The sequence below is a fragment of the Schistocerca americana genome, chromosome X, assembly GCF_021461395.2.
Source record: "Schistocerca americana isolate TAMUIC-IGC-003095 chromosome X, iqSchAmer2.1, whole genome shotgun sequence".
Classification (NCBI taxonomy): domain Eukaryota; kingdom Metazoa; phylum Arthropoda; class Insecta; order Orthoptera; family Acrididae; genus Schistocerca; species Schistocerca americana.
In genome coordinates, this window is record NC_060130.1 from 563957779 (window position 1) to 563983404 (window position 25626).

The window sequence follows — 25626 nt, forward strand, 5'->3', positions numbered from 1 at the left end:
AACGGTACCTGAAATTGACTCTATAAATTACAATTGCGATGAGTCGTCTTATCTGTTTATCGATGCGCCGTCCACCAAGGTTTTGCAGCTCCCATGTTGCGCATGCGCAGTCCGCTATAGCTACGATAGGGCTGTACAGTTCTCCAGCTGCTTGTTGAGCTATGAATTTGGCAATTTTAACATTTATTTTAACATACCTGCTGTGCGTATTAGCAGTTCAAATTTTGGTAGCGTCTTTCTTTCGGTGAATTCCTCCTGTATAAAAAAAAATTTTGGGCGGGTCTTCCTTTCGGTGTATTCTTCCTGACTATTCAAAAAATGGCTCAAATGGCTCTGAGCACTATGGAACTTAACATCTAGGGTCATCAGTCCCCTAGAACTTAGAACTACTTAAACCTAACTAACCTACGGACGTCACACAACACCCCCTGACTATTCACTTGTCAGTGGAAATTACCTACAGAGAGGCATTGTTTGCTCTTAAAAAGTAGCATAGTAGCTTTATAAAGTCTGTTAGACATTGCAAAAGGTGTATCACGTCCTCTCAATTGTAATAAAGCTCAGAAATAATCAGAATTTGACAATTGATAGCATCAATTCGCCAAGTTAAATCTATTTGAAAGAAAACCGGGCATCTTTTAGTCTTCTCCGGTGCTGCGATCTGTGTTATTACGTGTACTCTCTGCTTGGACTGCAACTAGACTGTCTGGCTGGAGTCGAGGTAGAAATTACTGGTGTTCGACTCATCTTCTTTGGGCTATTTCGTACATTGTGCTTGGACTGTGACTTACAGTTCCACCTTGCACTATTTCTGTGTTAAGGTTGTTGTTCAGCAAATGCAGTTCCTGCAACAGAGCCCCCTGCCTATCCAGAAACTCCAACACCGAACGCAGCTGCATTTTCTGTAATCCATTCCCAACCGTCCAGCTTTCGAATTCGACGTGCATGTCAAATGTAGGTCATGCTTTGGAACCTTAAATTGACTTGATTTTGCACATTAAATGCTTCCGAGATCTGCGTCTTGCCTGGTACTAGGAGTATGAGAATGGTGTGACGGGAAACAGTTCGTACCCAAATTTCAACATTGTTGTTTTGCGTTATATATTTCGCCAAGAGTTTCTGCTCACAATAATAAGTAAATACGATTGCGACGTTCACCAACTAGATTAGTGATTTAATGACCAACTGTTAAGCACCATTGCCTTTCATCTCGTATTCACGAATACTATACATAAAGACCGACTAAATAAAAGGTAAATGCATTAATGTGCTAGCTTCTAGGAATATTACACACTCATTTAAAGCTGATATTAAAATATTTCTAACTTGCCACGTTTTATTCTAGTGTAAACTTGTAGAATGTCAGTGAAATATTTTGATGTTAGTCGAGTCAGCATTGCCAACTTCTGTTATACAGAAGATAGACTGGAATTTTCTCCGAATACAGTGGTGACACAGTTTTGTGGATTACAGAAGTATTCTTTTCTATACCCGGCAATAATTGGAGTATAACTACTTCACTCATAAGAATAACGTTCACCCTTTCCAAATATATGTTCATAGAAATATTAGTCGTAAAAGATGTGTTTTCCACTTAATGTAACAGAAAGAAATAAGAACTCACTTAAAGAGCATGTTAAATTTACAAAAATATACTTCTAATCTGTGACAAAAATTTATGCTTTCTGTTAGACTGAACGAGTTGTCGTAATTCGAGGATGCAGCGACATAATGAAAAAAGACGTAATATATGAAAAAGACACAACAACTGAACTTTAAAAAATGCAAACTGTTTAATCTTAGGTAATAAGTTTTACATTCAATGAAATACTCTTCATAGCAGAACGATTAAATAATTTGATTGCGAAATCGAAAATTATGTTTTGTTACAGTTTAGACAGAGCGAAAGTATCTAAAAAAATACATACTCATTTATTTTGCTGAAATCAGTTTACAAGTATTAAAATTATAGCAGATAATGGATAGCACACTAATTTAGATATTCATTTTTCTGTAACACTTAGATTCTATACCGAAGTTAATTATCAAACTTCATTACAGTTTTTTTTTTAGAAAAATGAAAGTCGAATGACAAAATTTGGAATCACAATGAAATTAAATTCTTGTCAATGAACGAAAATGGATTTTAAATTTTGTGTACGTTTGTTGCGCGTAGTTGTCTGCAAACACTACTGTGACGACAGGCAGACGATGCACTTGAAAATTGATATAACTTTTATTATTGACTAAGGAATGACTGGTCACAAAGGTCCATTTGAAGTCCTGTAAAATGATGCATACAATGCCTCTGAAGATCTACATGTGACTGACTTCATAGAGGTCGGAAAATCTGACAGTTGCGATCGCAGGATCTATAGGGGTGGGAGGTACCCGGCCGCGATACATTACTGTGTACATCTTATAGCACTTTCTCGCGATGCTGACTGAGATGGCAGTTCCTGCGATCGCACCCACAAAAATACCCACTGACTGGAGTACTTTCATGTTCAGGTCGTGAATCTCCTGTTCTAGTTGATCGAGGTCCATTGTTGCTTCGGTTGTAGTCCCGTTGATGTCCGGTTCTTCCACTGTTACGTTGACTGAATTACCCTCTTTCAGGCCCGTGGGCATGTCATCGATGAAATCACCACTTTCTTTCAAGGACACTTCATCGCTGTTTGGCTGCGTAGAAATTTCTGTCGACAGGTCATCTCTAGCTTCTTCATCATCTGCGTTTGCGTTCCTGACGAACAGAACAAAAGGAAATCAGGGCTCGTCCTTTCATATATCAACTATGCAAGACACATCATTCTCTTATATTCTACCGTTATGAAGAAATATCGAAACGTAAGTAATGTAAAATTTAAGAGTCGAAACATAGTACCACCATGCCGCAGTGAGAGAGATAAAAGGTAGTAGGAAGATTTTCAGTTTGACCCATGATTTACTAACAAAGTCATTGCAATTGTAGAAATACAGTAGGGCGAAATGGTAAATGAGTATCTCTAAAGACGTCAAAGAGGAAGTTCATGTTTTTATTTGACGCTGATAGAGAGCTGGATATGAGGTCATTAGGTTTCAGCAGAAATGTTGCGGCCTTCAGTCCGAGGACTAGTCTGATACAGCCCTCCATGCTGCTCTATTTTGTGCAAGTCTTTTTATTTCTGGGTAACTATTGCAACACACATCCGTTTGAACCATATTCATCTCTTGGTTCCCATCTATAAATTTTATCCCGCACACTTTCTTCCGATACTTAATTGAAGATTCCTTGATGTGTCAGCACGTGTCTTATCAACAAATACATTCTTAGTTTCATGTTGCGCTACGAAATTTTTCCCCCCAGTTCTATAGAGTATCTCATTCCTATCGATCTTGGTGACACAAAGGTGTGAAAAATGTATATGTTGTATCCACTCATTAGTAACGCGATCTACCGTATCCCTGTGTGGCACCCTATTTCAAAGTGTACTGTCATGCTCTTGTCTGAACTGGCTATCGTTCGCGTTTCACTTCCATGCAAGGATACACTCCAGACAAATACCTTCAGGATAGAGTTCTGAAACATAAATTTATGCTCGATGTTAACAAACTTCTCTTCTTCAGACACCCTTTTCTTACAATTGACATCTACAATTTATATCCTTTCTGCTTCGGCCATCATCAGTTATTTTACTGCCCAAATAGCACCACTCATTTATCACTTCTAGTGTCTTATTTCTTAAGCTTATTGCCTGAACATTGCCTGAACTAACTATATTACTTTCCATTACCCTGGTTTTGTTGTTGTACATGATCATCTTACATCGTCCTTTCAAGGCTCATTTCCTTCCCTTTAGCGGCTCTTCCAAGCCCGTTGCTGTTCCTGACGAAAAGTACAGTGTTATTGGCAAACCCCAATGTCAATATCATTATCTCTCCTCCCTGAACTTCAAATTCGTCTGGAAAATTTTCTTTGAATTCCTTTACTGCTTGATGTATGTGCATATTGAATAACATCGGGTGGAGGCTACAACCGGGTCTATCTTCCTCCCCAACTACTGCTTACTTTCCATGTCCTTCGACTCCTATAACTGCCATCTGGTTTCTGTACAAGTAGCGCCGGCCGGAGTGGCCGAGCGGTTCTAGGGGCTACAGCCTGGAACCGCGAGTCCGCTGCGGTCGCAGGTTCGAATCCTACCTCGGGCATGGATGTGTGTGATATTCCTAGGTTAGTTAGGTTTCAGTAGTTCTAAGTTCTAGGGGACTGATAACATCAGAAGTTGAGTCCCATAGTGCTCAGAGCCATTTGAACCATTTTCGTTGGACAAGTAGCAATGGCACTTCCTCTGTCTATATTTTACCCTTGCTATCTAATCTAAAAGAGTGTATTCTAGTCAATACTGTCAAAAGCTTTCTCTAAGTCTAGAAATGCTATAGACGTAAGTTGGTCTTTCCTTAAGCTATCTTCTAAGATAAGCCGGCCGCGGTGGTCTAGCGGTTCTAGGCGCTCAGTCCGGAGCCACGCGACTGCTACAGTCGCTGGTTCGAATCCTGCCTCGGGCATGGATGTGTGTGATGTCCTTAGGTTAGTTAGGTTTAAGTAGTTCTAAGTTCTAGAGGACTGATGGCCACAGATGTTAAGTCCCATAGTGCTCAGAGCCATTTTTCTAAGATAAGTCGTAGGGTTAATGTGTCCCTACCTTTTTCCGGAACCCTAACTAATCTGTCCCTTCGTCGACTTCTAACAGTTTTTCCATTCTTCTGCAATTCGTGTCAGTATTTTCTACAATGACTTATTAAACTTACAGTTTAGTAATATTCAGATTTCCCAGCACATGTGTTCTTGAAACTGGAATTATTAAATTATTCTGGAATTCCAAGGGCATTTCACCTGTCACTCAGCATCTGTACCGGTTAGTAAAGACTTTATACTTTCCCGGTAGACGCGAATGAACACAATTTATGCAGTCACCTGATTTACAGCAAGCTTATTTCGTAGCCTGGACGACGTTTCCCAAAGAGTACTAAACGTGTTGTATATTAAACTCCCTGGCAGATTAAAACTGTGTGCCCGACCGAGACTCGAACTCGGGGCCTTTGCCTTTCGCGGGCAAGTGCTCTACCATCTGAGCTACCGAAGTACGACTCACGCCCGGTCCTCACAGCCTTACTTCTGCCAGTATCTCGTCTCCTACCTTCCAAACTTTACAGAAGCTCTCCACTGCAGAGTGAAAATCTCATTCCGGTGTTGTATATTACTTTGCAGCTGCGTATGATTGTACCTGCTATTGGGGCAAGTGACGAGAACACAGACGTCTTAATAGAAAAATACAGTTTTACAACTTGTCATACATGCAGTTGTTGCTCACCGCATGAACACCGCAGGACAAATTACGACCTGTGTTACGTTTAGAATGCTAAATAGGATAGTAAGAAACCGTCGGTAACATAGTGAAACACGTAACAGGAGTTATGAATAGTACATAGCTGCCAGATTTGACCTTGTCGTCTGTGATGTTCGTTTGCGAGTACTTCGTCGACAGGGAAAACAGAAACATCGATCTGCATCAGGCAGGGACTTGCAGGACTAACTCGGGGCATCATTGTGAGTGGAACCATAGGTCTTCAATAATGACTGTTGCCAAAATGTTAGACACTGCAGAATATAAACTAAACAATATGCAACCCATTCCATTCCCGTTCCCACAACGACAGAATGATTTGTTCATTCTGAAGCCAATGTACTTGCAGATATTCGCCAAGATGTCCGTCAACTTCCTTTGTTTACCTCGATCATCTGGCGCCTCCCACATTACGCACACTGGCGAACCCAAATGCTATGACCACCTGCTTAATAACTTTTTGGTCCATCTTTGGAACACAATAAGTCACCGATTCTGCGTATGATGGATTTGAAAGTTTGTTGGTTGGTTTGCGGATGTATGTTGCACCAATTGCCCACGCACAGCTCATGGAATTTCGTTAAAGAACGGCCTCCGATTTGCGTGTGCGGTGATGGCGACTGATAGGGACCCAGATGGGTTTCTTAGGATTCACATCATGCGAATTTTGTGGCCAAGACATCAACCTGAGTACCCTATCATGCTCCTCAAAGCACTGTAGCACGGGTTTGGTTTTGAGATACGGACAGTTACCCTGCTCGAAGATGACATCGCCGGCGTGGAAAACAGGAAGCATGAAGGGACGGAGGAGGTCCACAGCTGTCAGCGTGTCTTCGATTACTACCTCAGGTCCCATGCGAATGCAGCAGAATGTCTTACATAGCATAATACTGTTCCTACCAGACTGTGTCCTTGGCGCGGTGGACATTTCTAACTGCCGTTGGCGATTATGACGGAATTTCTGGAGACGACCATCGACCTGGTGTAGCAAACACTTGATTCACCCGACGAGGCGACACGTTTACTTTGATCCAATTTCGAGGATCTCATGGCCACTGCACTTGTAATTGATGATGTCGTTGGGCCAACATGTGAACATGTAGGGGTGGTCCGCTGCGGTGCTCCATGTTCAACCAAGTAGGATGAACGGTGTGTTCCGAAACACGTACGCGTGCACCAGTATTGTGCTCTTTCGGCTGAGATGTCATGGATCACCACCTATTCTGTTTTACAGAGCAGGCAAGCCTCCAAATTCCACTTTCTGAGAATACTCGTGGACATCCAACCACTAATCGTCCAGTGGTAGTCGTTCCAACTCTTTCCATAGATGCTCAGTACAGCAGCACGTGAACATTCCACCGGCTACGCAGTTTCCGAGATTCTCGTTCACGGGCTCTGGGTAATAACAATATTACCTTTGCCAAAGTCACTAACGTCACAGTATTTCCTCATTTGCGTCCTGTGTCGTCGCTGGAATGATTCACCATCCGTCTTTGACCGTCCCTGATGACAAAGCAAGTGCAACTTGTGTCCTGATATCGTCCCCGGATGATGTTCCGTGAGTCATCACTGGTTGCACAATGCATCCGCAATGACGTACTTCAGTGCTACGCGGACGCTCAGAAACTGGTCTGTAGTTTTGGGCATGCTACACAGACAACTGTTGAAAGCAGGGACACAATACCAATAGAATGCGCCAAGCAGGTGCAGCAATCCGTTGAGACATCCAACTACCATCCCACAGGCCTAAAATGCGACCCCGGTTAGATAGCTGAAGCTGTTCAATAGGACTACGTACTCGACGTTGGGGCATGGTTGTGTCCTAGAATACATGTTGGAAACGCTGCTCACCTCTAAATTCTACACAGTTACTGGGTACAGAGTGAAAACAAATAAAGCACAGACAGTTGTCTTGAACGCCATCTGCTCGCCTATAACCGTGACAAATGAATAGCTGAAACTACAAACCCTCACTGTGCACATATTATACCCGGGTGCCAATGAACACAGTCATTGATGGTTTTACATTCCTTTCCTGCAGTGTAAATGTGATCCTTCCATCAATCCCAAGTAAGTAGTTTTATGATTTCCGACTGTAATACGACATTCCCGTTACTACTGGATAAAAACGACACAAGAACATTTTTCACGACTTTTAATGTTGGGCATTGTCTTATATTGAACTGAATAAGCTGGAAGAAAATGTATCACAACAACAGAATACTCACTTTCCTTCTACGCCGGTCGTTTCAACTCCAGAGGTAGAATGTGCCGTGACAGATCCACTGTTTATGACTGCTGTCGCCAGTACTGGAAAAGAAAATAGCTCGTAATATCTTCGACTTAGGGCTTGCCGTCTACATATGCTAGTGTAGGAAATGACCCGTTGCTTTAGACAATCACAAAGGATGGCATTAGTAAATACTGGCTCACTGAATATTTTCCGTGTCTCTGTTGAATCATCACCAAATTTAAAAGATAAAAAAATTAATTTCACAATCATTTAGCACAAATTTTCTGTCACGCATTTCAACCGTAAATATAAAAAATAGCGAAGCAATGTTTATGTACAATTTGTTTAATAGGTGTCTCATTATAAAAGCAGTGAGGAAGGTTTGGGTTCAAGGTCCAGTTAATGAAAGTTGTTTATACATTATTTTTGTTATAAGATTCAGTTAATTAGGATGTAAGATTCAAAATTTCTCTTGATAGATCCCCATTCATTTTAAACTGACAGAATGTGCTTCAGGTTTATTGCGGCGAATGTGTACTGATAATGGTAGTAAAATTTTGCTTTTGTAGGGAGACACAGTGGAGACATAACTAAACAGATAAAATTAACATTGTTAAATTATTTACCTATACAATACATTAGCGATAAGAGTAATAACGCAGACAGTGAAGACCAAAAATTGAAACAATACGTGTAGTCACAAATGGTTGCACAAGGGTAGGAGGGAGTGCCATGTACAACATACTAAAAATCCGGTGAGGGGAGTGGGTGAAAGTGGGGTTGAGGGTGAGTATCAAGATCACTTTTCTATGTACTTCTTGAATAACTGGAAAACCGCTGCATCTCATGAAAACTTACTACAACCAAAATTAAACTGCATTCAATATCTTACAAATAGGGTCCTATTAATATTTTTTTTCTGTACGACTAATTGATTGCGTGAAGAGAGCGCGAGAGTACTGAAGATCTGATGCGACGCGCATGCGCTGTAGCGTAGGTGGCTTTTGTAGGCCAGTTTAAGGTAGTTTCCTCACATGACTGACCACAAATGTCCCATACCAAATTGTTCGCCATAGCTTCCTCTACACTACTGTAATACTTTGTATACATTTATTCCTTACACCCTAAATATGTATTTACAGCACAGAAAACTTTTCTGACTCTAAAACTGATTTCAGCTGCTCGTGACAATGTTAATTAAACAAAAAAGAGGTTTATACAGTAACATATATGGCGGTCTTTTCGTGAGTCTTCTCTCAGAGAAACTTTCCTGTTGTTTAACAGGGTAGTTATTTCGTTATAGAAATACGAAAATTTTCCAGGAAGTTTACGTTGGTTGTTCCCTTTTAAAAACATTTTGCTGTTTGCATATCGAAGTGGTTATTCAAGGTATAGTATACGTACCAGCAAGGCTGAGGAGGAACGCGATAAAACGTTGGTCTTCCATAGCGTGGGAACTTGTCGCGCTGTGCTGTGAACACTCGCCTCGAGGAACAGAAGCAGACTGAGCCGCCAGACAGCCGCGGAATGCCGATGCGGCTAGGGAGGGGCGCCGCAGTAGCGCTGTATGGGAGGCCTCACCTAGCTGAGTTAACTAATGTGCTCTGGTGTTCTCGTTGCGGAGATAGAACGTCTGCAGAGATATTTATTTGCTCATGTAGGTTCAATATGATGTATTGTTATTGCTGACTTCTTTTAGCACACAACTGATCTGTCTCATTCTTCTCCAGAACAAATCTAAAATTTGTACACTTTCATAAAAAAAAGGACAAGTGCTCGAGTGCTCGTAGGACTCGCACTCTGAGGTTTCTGTAAAAACTTAATTATGTATATAAAAATTGTTAATGTTTTGGTTTTAATGAGTGAGTGTGCGAGTATCACAATACGTAACATAAACGGTTGTGAAACGTCCCCTTAGAAAAAATGTACATGACTGTGCTTAAACTGACACACAATATTTTTGCGCAACGCAATCTGACTTCAAAAATCCCTAAAAAAGAATGGCCCTGACTGACATTAACCTATACGTTTCACAAATCACTTACGTCACAAAAATCTTGGTTACTCGAACTACTGCAATACAGCGAGCGCCACTACTGCCAGCTAAATAAAAGATTCAAACTACGGAAGGCACTAACTACTGATAGGCATAGTTAGCAAATGAAAGATTTTAATAGAGAACAAACAATGTATTTACCTTAATAGTCATCAAAAGTCATAATATATATAGCAGTTCATGACATCCAGACTTACAAATTTCAAAACTCCGCCATTTCTCTCCCCACATCCACCACTGCTGGCGGCTCACCTCCAACTGCGCAACGCTACGCGCTGTTCACATCCAGCTGCCCAACACTACAGTGGCAGACAACAATGCAAACTAGCCTCAGACTGCACACAGCACAGCCAGTGATTTTCGTACAGAGCGCTACATAACGTTGCCAATAAGAAAACATAAACAGCCTACTTACAGTTGTGCCTTATAATTGCCTTTACTTAGAAGGTTACGTGTTTTACACCTCCAACGGACTGTTGACCCCAGTCCTTGACATAAATTTCATCTTGATACGTCTACCGATTCCTGAGATAATGGGGCCTTAACAGACGGAAGGAAAGACAATCGTATAGAGGAACGGACAAAAAAAGCAATTCCACCAGGTTTCCGTTTTAGCGATTGGGGTATGACACTCGAAAAAGGACAAAAATAGCATCCCCTTGATACAAATCCCACAACCTCTACTAAAAGAATACCATCCTGGCTGCCCGACGGAGTGATATATTGAGAATCACTTTGTCTGCAGGGTGCTTCACGATTACTATTACAGGCTTTTCGAGGCTTTAGAGGGTACTTAACTGATCAAGTTTAGTCCAGTGATCCATGGGCTGACATCTACCGTTTTGACGTAAAATGAGTTTGAAGATCGATACACTTTCAAATCTCCCGTTTCACAATACGGGCACAGCAGAGACTACAAGCTCGGACCCGTGTGTTCTACAGAAGCTGTTCCACATGGCGATTCTGGTAATCGTTGCACATCCTGTAACTGCAACGCATTCTGTCATACACTCGGTCCACAAACAAAGTTGGACGTTCTTGGAGCACTACAGCGAACTCTTGTAGCTGCGAGCGTATCAGTTTCTGGCAGCCATTGTTGTTGTCGGACGAAAATGGAATGTGATTGACGGAGGTGATTCGGAAAATTTTCTCGATACGTGAATTGTGCAGCTCGACCGTTGTGTAACTTGTGAAGAGGGAGATTTGAAGGTGACCAGATTATTTTGTGTTCAACGGTACGTTTCCGAACATGGATTCCTAAAATTTATCTACTACGTCCCCTCTACACCCTAGAAGCCTGTAATGGGAATTTGGGAACTCCCTGCAATAGTAACTTCTCCTATGCTGAGTACTCTGCTAAATTAACGTCATATGGGTAACGGTGCTAGGTAATAAACCTCCAGAAATGAAGGTCTCATAAATGTTGATGTAACTAACCGATCATTGGTAGTTTACGTGCTTATTTACTAAAATTTAAGCACACAAGAAATAGACCACAGTTTGCTTTTAAACACCCTCATCCATACACACACACACACACACACACACACACACACACACACACACACACACACACAACATTATTACTTCTTACTACTGATTTTCGTACTACAGTTTTTAGGCAGAATAGATCGGTTTCTGGCATTCGATAGGACGTAGCTAATTAAAGAAGCAGTTTACTGTATGAAAACTGAGCAACAAGCCCTCATTCCGTAACGAATTGAACTCTCTTCTAAAAACAGCTTCAAACGTCTTATTACTTCACGAATGAGTTACTGTGTTAATCATTTGACTTCAAGGATGTAAGCGAGAAAAGTTTAGAAAAGGTTTGAAATTATGCTTAAAGTTTGTTAGAAGTCAGAAACTTCTCTCAGTATGAAACGCTGGATGAACATAGTCTTGGTAATTGGCGCTCTATTTTAGGCAAAAGCAATTTTTTGATGCATCTCAATGTTTATTACGTCATATCTGAACTACGTGTCACACAGCGGTACAATTTTGCTGCCTTTTTCAGTGGTCTATCCAGATACCGCATCAAAAGTGTTTGCGAACAGTGTTAGTAGTAAAGAAGTTGTAATTTACAACTTCATGCTTGACGCTGAAATTTTACTGATCCCAATAGTTTTTCAAGTACATACGTCTAGATGTACATCAATTCCGCAAGCCACCTAACGGTATGTTTCCCAGGGTACTTCTGGCACCACTAACTGCCGGCCGGTGTGGCCGAGCAGTTCTAGGCGCTTCAGTCTGGAACCGCGCGACCGGTATGGTCGCAGGTTCGAATCCTGCCTCGGGCGTGAATGTGTGTGATGTCCCTAGATTAGTTAGGTTTAAGTAGTTCTAAGTTCTAGGGGACTGATGACCTCAGGTGTTAAGTGCCATAGTGCTCAGAGCCATTCGAACCATTTGAAGCACCAGTAACTGATCGCCCCTTCCCTGTTCCACTCGCGAATAGCACATGGGAGGAATGAGTGCCGGTAAGCATCTGTATTACCTCTAATTTCTCGAATGTGTCTAAATGTCTTTGACAAGAGATATCCTGAACTCTGCGGTGTACAACGATATAATTTTGCAGGTAAGTTCAGTGGACTATGTGGATTCTATCTGCAAATTGCGTTCTGAATGGAGTCGTTAATAAAGAAGTAATAAATTAAAACGTCTTGTGTGATACAATAACAGTGAAAATGTAGAAAGGAATAAACCTTTTTCCTATCATCATTTTTGGGGTTATTAACGAGAAAATGTTTCTTCTATGTTTGAAATTACATGTATTGTTGGAAGTTTGTAAGTGCTCTGATTCTGAGTAAAGTCACAGTAGTTGCGCGCCGTGATTTACGCTACCTCAAGGCAAACACACAATTTCTAATGAAATACTTGTTTTATTGTGTTAAACATTTGACGTTATGTTATACCTCTAAATTAGTAAACTATATCAAAATTCATATTTTTTTAAAAATTCGGTTAATAACTACACAAAATATTGAAAATCCCACTTTCGCTGGCCTTGGAATCCGTTAGATAGTCAACCTGTAACATCTATTGGGTTCCAGGTTCCATGGTAGTCGATTGTCTTTTACACAAACTTAGTTTTCGTCGTGTGTTTCTGGTCACCTTGACGTAGGTTAAAATGTAGCTGAAACATAATTTTAAGTGAAAAATAATTTTATAGTTATTGTAGCTGATAAGCGTCCAAGCAACTTTAATAACAGTATTGTTGTAATGACTATCATTTCCCTCACCAAAACCTTTTTTATCATATTCTCAGCTGTCTAGCTCTTAATTAAAACATAAAAGGGTGTGGCATTTTTATGAGGCCTCATGGGTAATAGAGAACAAGTATGGTTTTGTTTCAACACCACATCCATTACGTGCTGACGGCCTGTAGACTTTGTAGAATCATGGTATAGGTTATTTATCAGAAGATAGTTGAAATCAGATGAATACGTCGTAGATTTTTGTTTTGAAGGAGGTACTAAGTTGCATCAACACCTCAAAAAGATCTTAAAGCTCATTAGAGTTAACATTATCACTAGGAAGAATGTAATATTAGCAAAGCAGTATAATGCATTAACCTGCGTGTAACGAGTTTTTGTCGTAAATTGCTTTTGATTATCAGAATAATGTAGAACACCTGTGATTTAATTTTACAAGACGACAGTGAGTAAACGATACGTGGTAAAATACAGTAAGCAGCAAAAATTTTTGTAGCATCCTTATTGACCTTCCGATCAGAACCGCGATGCGCGTTTCATAATGCTCCAGTTGGTTGTTTCATTTAGAGCAGGGGACCATACAGCGAGGTCATCGGTACCACCCGAATAGGAAAAGTTGAGGTAGGAAGTCGGCCATGTCCTTTCAGAAGAACCTTCCAAGCATTTGTGTGAAGTGATTTAGGGATTTAGGGAAATAACGGAAAAAGTATGTGAGGATAAACGGACGCGAGTCCTGTGCACTAACCACTGCGCCACCTCGCTCGGTAGGATGATCTGAGGAGGCACGCTGCTGCTCACAGCCGTGCTCTGCAGACACTTGCCACGCTCAGAGCATCTTTGCCAGGAGGCTGGTAGCCACTTGCCGTACGAAAATAGGAACGATCATTCAGTTCGTCACGAACTGCTGCATGAGTTTCTTACCTTCTCGTGGTAATCGCACCTTCGCTGTTACTTGTGCCATATGTAACTGATACTCCCATTTGTAGATTCGCAATGTATTCTACGGTTGAAGAAAAGTTCTTTTCATAAAACTGTGTTTTAATATTTCATCATATTTGGCACATTCGGTATATCTCCATTTGCAATTATTTGTTCCATTGATACATGGAAACGAGGAAATGTTGCTATGTCTTGACTGTTACTAGTCGAATATTTTTCTGATGGTACTCTCAGTTCTGGTGTCTACAGGTCACCGAGCGACTGCACCTCCCGTATCTAGATGGAACCATACATGATAACAGGTGATTCTCGAAGCTTTCTCCGCTGCGTGCATCCGGTAGAGCAATTTTTTTTTTATCCGTTATTTTGGCTATTTACCTTACAACTAGCATAAAGGCATGTTTTTGGCTGAACTGAAGCCACCTTACATACTGATATAGTCCACATTACATCGTTGTGTCAATTGTTTTTAATTCAACTGTCGATTTGTGTTGGAAATGGCTGCTACAGCCGAAGTATCAGACTATATAATATTATTGTCCATGACGCACGTCCGAAAAATTATAAGTTATTATAACAGGTACCTGTCGGATCACGGATAGCTTATTTGACTGAAAGACACGTAGATATGTTGAAGCCTCGTTTCTCAGTTTATAACATTCGAAAATGATTTTTCAGAATTTATGGTCCTACTGGCGCCACCTAAATTACCGGTGTTAATGATAACTTGGGGTGTTTTCACTTAATTGGATCCACACAGAAACACACATAACCAATATCTTGGTGCTTTAAAAATATATGAGTACTTATTAAAGTAAGTCACTGGAACTGCCTCCATCAGAGTTATTGCTACACATGGAACTGAGAAACCCATCATGTTACATTAACTTTCTCTGAAGGAAATAGATTGCTAACTAAATTTTTAATCATAAATGTAAATGAAATGCAGGAATATCAGCAGGCTGCCCTCAGCTTAGCATTGACTTGCGGCTCGAATATTGTGAAATAGATGGCAGAAATGCACAGCCTGAGTAGCATTACTAGTTTCTTTACATGTGCAGAAAGGGATACGACAGCTTACCATAGTGTGCGATAGTCTAATATTTTTTCCACGTGTGCCCTGTTACGTAAACGGGCCACGCCCTCGAACATGAACAAACTGAGAATAGCATATACACTGATGAGCATTGCAATTGATGTACCATACGGACAGCATACAAGAAACATCAACATGACATGAAGTGTACTAAAAACCTGGATATGGAAAGAATGAGCGTTTCAACGCAACTGCCCAATGTAAAGGAGTGCATGTAAGGAAATATTACACAGCTGGTCTGTCATTCAGAAATCGCACTTGAGTATTGGTTGCTTGTGCGGTGACTGTGCTACGCCTCTTCTAAGAAGAAGAAACATACACCAGCATGTGTCAAGGATTCAACAGTGCAAGATCGTCACCTGCCAATACTGTGGTTTATTGATGCGCGATATTACCATCTGCATTGGCTGGACCCAATGAGTATCATGCTGACACGGAATCTACGAGTTCAGCAGGGCCACACTCGAAGTTGTTCATGATCCCAGTAACCATACTCGACTAGCGCCCAGGGTGACAGACATACTGCACATTCGGCGATGCAGGATCGTAGGTCGCATCATGTACCGTAAGTTCGGAAACTGGATTACTTTCAGCAAGAATAGTATCTGAGAAGAAGTCTGGAGCACCGTGGTCTGTCAACACGACAACATTTGCTGCAGCTTCCTTGAACGCAGCAACAGAGAGAGACTCGCCGACAATTGCACACCGATCACTGTACACCCAAGTGGCACCAGATCCTCATTTTACAAGAGTCCCTGCTGACCATACAGCTGCGGAAATATCATATCCGTGTGTCGACGCTCCGATGACAACAAACATTGCCAGATTACAATTTTCACCGTCATTAGGGCCCAGCCTACGGCGCGATGGTATAGAGCAGAGGTGGCCAAGAATTTGGCTCGTGGGCCGTTCGCTGGCACAATTGCCCTAGCGCTCTGCCTGGATGGCACACATCCCCTACGGCACGCTACACCGTCTGATCACGAGGGAACGGGGAGAACTATAAATGAGCCGCATTTAAATGGCAATGCAGTCGCACTGCATACGACTTCTTTTCATGTTTCACATTTTTCAACATCAAACATCCCAAACAAATAAAAATTTCAGTGTTATTTAATAATTTTTGGCGCACTGAACACGTAATATAAGATTTATCTAATACGAAGTGTCGGCATACGGACGTACGCAGACAGTTTCACAAATTTTCCCAGAACAGAACGTCCTTCAAATCTCTCGCCAACTGAAAATATATAGTTGCTGAGAGAGTGACACGCACCCAAAACGACTGATGAACTCTGGCACAGAGCTCAAGCAGCGTGGAGTGCTCAGTTTGATTCGATCCAGTCAGTTTAAAACTGTTGTTGCTGCCTTAGTAGCGGATGTGTGTATTACTTTTCGCACCGTGTATACACCCAAATCACCTACAAAGTTAATCATGTATTCTTCCTACTATACTGTGTACATACAACAAGTATAATTTCGATATTTCTCTCCTTCTTTCTGTTGAAATTTTAGTGATATCAAAGTAAAGGTGAAAGGGTATGTTGAAATCAGTTTCATGTTATAGACGAAATGATGTTTTGTGCCAGAGATGCCACGAGCAAAAACTACATGACACTATTACAGTCAAACGAGAAAGTACCTACCTGTAAATTAACCTTTGCCATTATATAATATTACCCTTAATGAAACTACAGTGTCCAGACACATTGATGTAATCACGTGTCAAACGCCTGAATAGCCAAGTCTTGCAGAGCGGGCTGCTGCACAACGTGCAGGTACCGACAGGGATGTTGAGCCATACCGGTTCTAGTGCCATGGTCAGTTGCGCTAAATTTCTTGGTTGAGTATCAACGGTGCGAACGGCCTGATCGCGGTGGTCCCACAGATTCTTGGTTGGATTTCAATCTGGGGAGTTTGTCAGCCATGGGAGCAAGGTAAACTCGTCATGGTGATGTTAGTACCACGCACATACACTGCGAGCTGTCCGACATATTGCATTGTCCTGCTGGTAGATGTCACCGAGGAAAAACAAACTGCTTGTAAGGGTGGATGTGTTCCCCAAGGACAGATGCGTATTTGTCTTTATCCATTGTGCCTTCCAGAATGACGAGATCACCAAGGGAACACGACGAAAACGTTGTCCAGACCATAAAGATCACTCTTCTGATCTGGACCCTTCTGGCAATGTTTGCAGATTGTTTGCTTTCAGTCCGATGAAGCGTAAAACGTGATTCATCTGGAAAGACCACCTGTCGCCGCTCAGTGGACGTCCACTTGTGATACTGACGTTCAAATTCCAACCTTCGTCGCCGATGAACAGCAGTCACCATGGCTGGATGGACCAGGTGCCTGCAGCGGAGGTCCATAAATAGCTGCTTCGCTGAACGGTCGTTAAGTAGACACTGTTGGTAGCTCCGTGGTTCACATAGACAGTCAGTTGCTCAGTAGTTGCATTCGCCCGTACAGATCTCTTCATCCGTCATCAAGCCCTGACATATATGGCCCGTGGCGCATCACAGTAGTCTCGGCACCGGTTTTGGATAGCGCCATTTTGCCATGAACGGTATACTTCAACCATGCCGGCCTGCGAACAGTTTAAAAACTTAGCCGTTTCGGGAATGCTTTCACCCCTGACCTGAAGGCTGAAGGCCAGTGATCATGACTTTATGGAGGTCAGATAAATCGCTATGTTTCGGTATTTTGACGACTGCACTGTTTCCCGCTTTGCTGTCACGCTTCATATACCCTGCACTGAAAGTGATGCCACCTGATATCAGTGAGCAGTTATTGCACGTTGACGTCGAACATACACAGTGGTCACAATTGTGACTGGACCGTCTATTATACGGAACTTTATACAATAATCTTCTTGTTGTTACTAGGGGAAACGACAATCATTCAGCCTAACTGTGGGATCTTTCGAATAAAAGATTTACTTAACTTTGGCACACTTTATGCAACAGGAGTACTGGACAATTTACATCTGTCATGGACCAACAAAGCATCACTTGATGCACTAATTAACATACTGTTCTCTCGAAATGCAATGTTCAACCCTGACAAAAGTATACGTCCATCTGAAACTTCACGAACACTGTCCTACCCTGTATTGTTGCCTTCTGAAGCTAAGGTCTCGAGCTAGGGTCGATTTCTTGCATGCTCAATGCTATATTAGGGAAGAGACATGGTATTCAGGAGCGTCTTCCATAAATCGCTGTGGATTGTAGCGAGCCTTCAGTAATGTATGTGTGTATCGATCTCGTTGCCGACTTAGATGAACGACCACGATATTTGGACGATAATACACTTCCCACCTCATCTCTTTGTAGTTTGAGAAGATACGTAGTTATTGAACTAAAGATAATAAAAATATACTTATAGGCAGCTACTTTACTATAATCCATGCGAAATGGAAGAGAACTGAAGACGATACATTTGTGGATTCAGAATTTTCATATATGTGTTGCTTCCCCAAGTTGTTTCAGCCTATTTCGGCTGTATATCTGTACTTCGCAAGCCACTTCATCGTGTGTGGTGGAGCGTACTACTGGTACCAATACTTTTTTTCCTTTCGCTGTTTTATTCGCGAATAGTGCGTAGGAAGAGTGCCTGCCGATAAGCTACCGCATGAACTCTAATTCTTATCAGTTCCTCGGATCTGTCACTTCGCGAAGCATATGTGGGAGGAAGAAATATGTTGTCAGAATCTTATACGAACGCACACTCTCCGAATTTCATCAGTAACACTCTGTATCACACACAACACGTCTCATCTAGCAGCTGTCACTGGAGATGGCTGAGCATCTCCGTTGTGATCTAGCGCCCATTAAACTATGCCGTGAGGAACGTTCCGCTTTTCCTTGGATCTTCTCTACCTCTTCTATTGATCTAACATGGCAACGGTCCCAGATTAATCAAAAATACTCAAGAATTGTCGATCAAGTGTATTGAAAGCTACTTTTTAATGGATGAATTATATTCCTTAAAACTCTTTCAGTGGTTCTCAGCTAAGCATCTGCTTTTCCATCAAACAGTTTTCTGAGGCCTCTCTGTGACATTTGGGTCGGCACTGTTGTGGGTCGTAGCAAGCCTAGATTTAACTCTGGAGGAGGTCGAGCAGATACTACAACACACTCGAAGTATTAGAGCACTTTATTAAACGTTGATTGACATAAAATACTTGATACACATGTCCTCATGGAGGTCTATGAATTTGTTAGTGTCGCTGAAATTATAACTTAACACTTGATACAACGTAGAATGATGGTCATCTTTGAATGCACATTTCCGACTTTTAATATAACTCGATCTGCTGCATCTGAAATAAGACGATGCTGTCGTTGTAAGTGATACTTGCAAATTGGGGCTGATCGGCACTTTACTGTGACGTCAATACTCTTCCAGCAGCAGTTTTATATGGGAATTCTTGAGTGCGTATCTATGCCGATCTCTCTCATTCGTTGCTGTGTTAGGCAGCGACTATCCTTAACTTATTGTTCCGAAGTGTGTGACCAATTTTGACACAGTACCTCGTTCCTAGGACGACAACACACATTCCTCTTTGTGTTGCTGGAAGACAGTTATTCCTAGGTACTTGTAGCGTTACCGTATTGAGTTAAGTCTTTCAGAATGTCGTGAGCCCGCATCTTGTGGTCGTGCGGTAGCGTTCTCGCTTCCCACGCCCGGGTTCCCGGGTTCGATTCCCGGCGGGGTCAGTAATTTTCTCTGCCTCGTGATGGCTGGGTGTTGTGTGCTGTCCTTAGGTTAGTTAGGTTTAAGTAGTTCTTAGTTCTAGGGGACTGATGACCATAGATGTTAAGTCCCATAGTGCTCAGAGCCAGAATGCCCTGAATACAATCACAGATATGGTGCAGTACTGAGTAAGCACTGGCTTTGTTAGCTAAATAACGGGTCTAAACCGTATCGAAAACCTTCGCGAATTGAAAGCACAAGTTATCAACCTGGACGCTTTTATCCGTCACGCTCTGGATATCATCGGCGAACAGAGGGAGCTGTGTTTCGCGAAATATCTGTTTACGGAATCTATGTCCTTTTATAGAGCAGATTTTTCGTTCCCCATGAACGTCATCATATGTGAGCACAGAACGTCTTCCCCAACTGTACGATGGATTGACGTCAGCAGTATAGCCCTACAATTATGATCACCGGTTCGAGAAACCATCTTTATTACGAAAATGACCTGTGTTTTTTTTTCCAGTCGCCTGATAATTGTCGTTGTTCATGCGACTTACGACATATTTCTGCTAACACGGGAGCAACATCTTCCGCATAGTACCTGTGTAATCTTACAGGAATTTCAGCCGGTCCAGATGCCTCTCAAGTTTTGAACGAGATTTTTTATCTGAATTTCTATTCCAGCGTGACATATCTCAAAAACCGCAGTTTGAGTGGTCGTGCGAAATGTGAAAGGAGGAACCATATCATGATCTACCACGGTGAAACATGTTCGGAAAGCTGAGTTAAGTATTTCGACCTTCACTCTATCATCTCATGTTTTGGCGCTCTTACGCTCACTGATCATTTTACATATAATGTTGCTCTGCTTGCTTAACTAAAATTTCTTAGGTTTTTTTCTCAGATCCGGTAGCATATCGTAGTGTAGAGTTCACTGAACGCTTCACGCTTTGCTTTTCTTCTGCTCATTTTGAATTTCTTCAGCTTTTGTGAAATAACTGGAGTATCCCCTGCTACAATGCCATGTACGAGAAACTCGTTCACATAGTTCTTCAAGTTTTCTCTAAAGTGTTTTGTCACTAAGTTTTTTGACGCAGATAGTCTCTGAAAGAATAGGATTACAAGGCTAGGCCCATCTTTGATGCTTGCACCTACCCACATTATGTCACATTCGGATTCTGTTACAACCTCAGTAGATATTATAGACCATTGCTGTCTAGGCTATCGTTGCGAAATGCAGGATGAATTTTAATAAAACAGAAAAACTGCAGGAACAGATTTCTGTCCGGAAATGGAGGAAACGTCGAATGAACATATGTCGGGAAACGGACAGTGTGCACGTAACGACAGCATATCGTCCCGGCAAATACAGTACAGAGCTGCATCGCATCCACGTGACAACATCCTCGTGGGTTGAGTGGACTGCTGTTGCCTGTTGTGAGGCTGTGAACCGCTGAGGGCTATGGCGGAGACGAAGCCTCTTCGTCGTTTCTAGGTCGCCGGTACAATACACAATATGCACAAAGTCATATCGGTCAAAAGTTGCGCATCGGAAGATAATCTGATATCTCGTTGCTAAGTGACAGCTCCATAGGTGCCGCAACCTTTGCCACAGGCCATTTTTCTTATAAAACCGATGATCATAATTGTAGGCGAAGGTACTGAAATTCGCATCAGAAATCGACTCAGAATCGACTGAGGATCCAGTTTAATCTCTTCGCTCGGATCCAAACAATAGGAATCCTATCTTTTCTACTTCGCTACCTAACTTTAGGGTGCTCTTCATGCTGGAAGTACTTGTTGGGGTAGCAGAGTATGTGCTGAGTCCACATAGCTGTTTTTTGGGTTATAGGAATCCCTCCTCAGGGACAATAATGAGATACCTGGCAAAAACGAACTGATACCTGTCACATCGCTCTCAGAGCAAAATTTTAGTTTGTGCAGATCGGAAAGAGGAAATGTTAATATGATACTAGCATACTGCACGGGTGTCCAGTGTAACGGAGCTATAGTAGTATTTATTATCACAAGTATTAACTTCCATGTAGCATTAGCAAGAGAGAGCAGGTTGAAACCGAAAGTTAGTAAGAATGAAATTTTATGTTCTAAGTGGAAAATACAGGGTAAACATTAATAAAACCGTAAAACCGCAGGGGCGGATTACTAAGTGAAACAGAGGAAAAATGGCCCTATTAAAATGTGTCCGGAAATGTTTCGTTGCCACGGTAGATGGAGCTAACAAATGAAAATTCCTCTGAGCACGTGCCGTGTTTCTTGTGTGTAAGAAGTTGTATGTTTGACGTAGCGTACTGTAAGCAGCACAATGGAGCGGTATTCATGCTGGGAACAAGCCGAAGTTGTGTTTGTGTACGGCCAAGCAGATGAAAACTGTGGAACGTTAGCACGGTTATATAAAAACAAGTACACTCATAGATACCAACCATATCACACAATATTTCAAGCCCTTTTTAGGCGTTTGTGTGATCATGGCCCCATCTACGCAGACTGACGCGCAGGGAGATGGCGGACTGTGCGTACATCAGATTTGGAGGATCAGGTTCTACAGGATATTGAGACTGATCCTAGTACAAGTTCCAGGCAAGTGGGCCGCCAACGTTGTGTTTATCGAAGTATGATTATATGTAACCTGCATGACAACCGCTAGTTTTCAAGGCGGTTTTCCATCTGTCTCGGTGAATGCAGGCTGGTGCTGCCGCAGTTACACTATGTTGGCGGTTGCTATGCAAACACTGTCTCCACATAGGCGTACTCCATAATTATTCTACCATGCAAACATTTGGGGTTACCCTCGTCTGGTATGAGACGTTCCCTTGGGGGCGGGGATTCCACTGGGGCGAAGCGCACAATAACCCTGCGTTCGGTGTGGGGCGGTCACCAACGTCACTACAGCATGGACTAGCAGATTGAAACCCATTGACCGTGACCAACGTAGCTTATAGCTATTTCTGGACAGAGGTTAAATTCACCTGTCGTCCACGCACAATAAGAGGAGCCCCTATTCATTTCTAGAAGCTAAACAAGAAAACAAAACGTAGCTTTGGTCGCGGTATTACCAAACAATACCACAAAATGACAAACACAAGCTGCTAAATGAACATTAGTTCACTGAACAGCCGGCCGAAGTGGCCGTGCGGTTCTAGGTGCTACAGTCTGGAACCGAGCGCCCGCTACGGTCGCAGGTTAGAATCCTGCCTCGGGCATGGATGTGTGTGATGTCCTTAGGTTAGTTAGGTTTAATTAGTTCTAAGTTCTAGGCGACTGATGACCTCAGAAAGTTAAGTCGCATAGTGCTTCCCTCTCCCTTTGTGCATATCCTTCTCCTTCTCCGCGTCTTCCTCCTCTTGCTCTCCCAGTTTATCTTCTCCCCTTTCCTTTCCGTGTCCATCGCCTCTTCTCCCCTCTCTTTGCCCACCTCCTCCTCATCCTCCCCGCCCTGCAGTTTCATTTTTAAGCACCGTAATGTTTATGACGTCGTATCTCCTTAACTATATGCTGTACAATGACATAATTTTGCAGATACATCCAGCGGTGAATGTACCTAGTGTCTGCAAATCTGAGGCGAATAGAGTTACCAGGAAAGAAGTAATAAATTAAAATGTAATGCATAATGTGGCAGTTTTTTCTAGCAACTCAGATTTGACGCCATATCTCCTGAGCAATGGTATATTTTGGTAGGTACATTCAACGGCAAATATGAGTACTGTCTGCGAAAAGTATTGCGAACAGAGTTAGTAGCAACGAAGTAATAAGTTGAAACCTCTTGCATGAGGCGGTAACTTTTCACGCATCCAGTGTTAATGATGTATCTCCTGAACTGACTGTCGTACAATGATTATTCCAGTACATTCAAAAATGTTTGTGAATACTGGCTGCAAAATGTGCCCGAATACAGTTCGTAGTAAAGAACTAATGAATTAAAATGTCTTACTTTGTGTGGTAGTTTTACAGCATCAATAGCGAAAAATGTAGTAAGCGACAACTTTTTTCCATCGTTTTGTGGGGGTCGACTGCAAGAAAAAGTTTCCTAAAGGTTTGACATGGCGTGCATTGTTTGTTGTAAGTCTGTAACTGCTTTCATCCTCAACTACTAGACGACTAAGAAGGAAACCTTGATTGCGGGGTCGCAAGTTCAATCTTTAGTAAGCCTCTTTTGGAAGTGTTGTGTTAACAATTATGTCACGAAGCATATTAGTTGCTAGTGGCACACCATGTGTATGAGGAGGGAGACAGAAAATGTGGGTCCGGGAGGTTCTCAGATTAACCTTCTATGGGTTGCATGCATTACATTTCACAAAATGGACATCGCTGACATTCAAGAAATGTTCAGAATAAACCTTTAACTTATACCATGAACACCGAATGAAAAATGGAGCACCACAGTGATCACATAGGTTCGCATCGTCAAGTTCGAATGCGAACTTCTTGGGAGTTACAAACGGTGTACGACGTTCAGCTAGGTATCCACTCCTAAAGAATGCATATAGTATCATATCGAGGTATCAGGGTGATGACAAACGATGAGTATGATGGCATACAGCAGCATGCATCGTGAAACGGGCTGTCCTTTAAAGCGTAGCGGCAGGTAGTGCGACAATATGTTTTATATTCACGGAGAAAACAAACACCCAGTGACTAAATTTATCCTGTGATTCCAGATGTTTCGGGAGGGACAGTTTGCTCTAAAGGAGCATGATTTTTATACACAGACCAGGAATCAAAAAAAGCAAGTTAATTTGACCAGCTATGTCCGCAGCTCGTGGTCGTGCGGTAGCGTTCTCGCTTCACGCGCCCGGGTTCCCGGGTTTGATTCCCGGCGGGGTCAGGGATTTTCACTGCCTCGTGATGACCGGGTGTTGTGTGATGTCTTTAGGTTACTTAGATGTAAGTAGTTCTAAGTTCTAGGGGACTGATGACCATAGCTATTGAGTCCCATAGTGCTCAGAGCCATTTGAACCATTTTTTTGACCAGCTATTGATCAAAATCAGCGTTCATGCCATAGTCGTAATTCTCTAACGCCCGTTTTCCCACTCTTGCTTGCTGTGACGTAAATATTTCCTTTTTCCCTTAAAATATTACGATGACGAGAAAGAATCGTAAGGGGTAGAGCACCTCAAACTTCTCGAAACACTATAAATAACTTTCCAGCCAGTTTACCATCCAGATTAACAGTCGGCATAATTGTATGCGAATTGGTTAAGGCACTGATGTTAGTTGATCTTTATACAACTTTCTTGGCACCTCTGATTCCCAGGCTTCCTTTCATATGCATTTCCTCTTCAAATTCCGATGGATCAGAGCTGAAAACAAATTCCTAACTGAACGACGGGATAGGTTTGTTATTTCATCTGCAAGTTTTCTGGCAAATTCCGCAGTTTGCTTTCATCTCAAGTTGACCCTTTGTTTGAAATTCCGTTACCTTACGTCTTCCAGTTTTGTCGCACTGTTTCCAGCTATACAACCATCCACTACTTCCCTTGAAAAAACTGTTATCTATACTATGCGCAAATTGATATACAATATGTAGTAAGTCACTGTAATGCACATCCTATAAATTCTATCGAGCATCCTTCAAACGCGTAAAAACCAGCTTTTGTAACAAGAGCGTCTTGTCTTTCTTGAATATCCGTAGTATTCCTTATGTGCTACACAGTCATACTGCTACGGACTCATTTTAAGTCTATACTTTTTTGTTTTATTTATTTATATTTCTTCTTTTTTTACTTTCCTTTTACTATGCTGCATACGATCTTCCACGTACGTTATTATGTTAAGTACTTACTCCTTCAACAATGATTGTCCCTCCTACGTTTCGCGGTGTTTGTGGCTTCCTGTTCGACAAGGTTGATGATGTGCATGTCTCGAAAGCTGTTTCTGTATCACTTTCACTTACTAAGAAAGTATCGTCAACATTGTACTGCTCATGTAAATTGTTTACACAGTCGACTGTAGCACTGTTGAGAGATTCTCGTCGACTAAACGTTTCAAC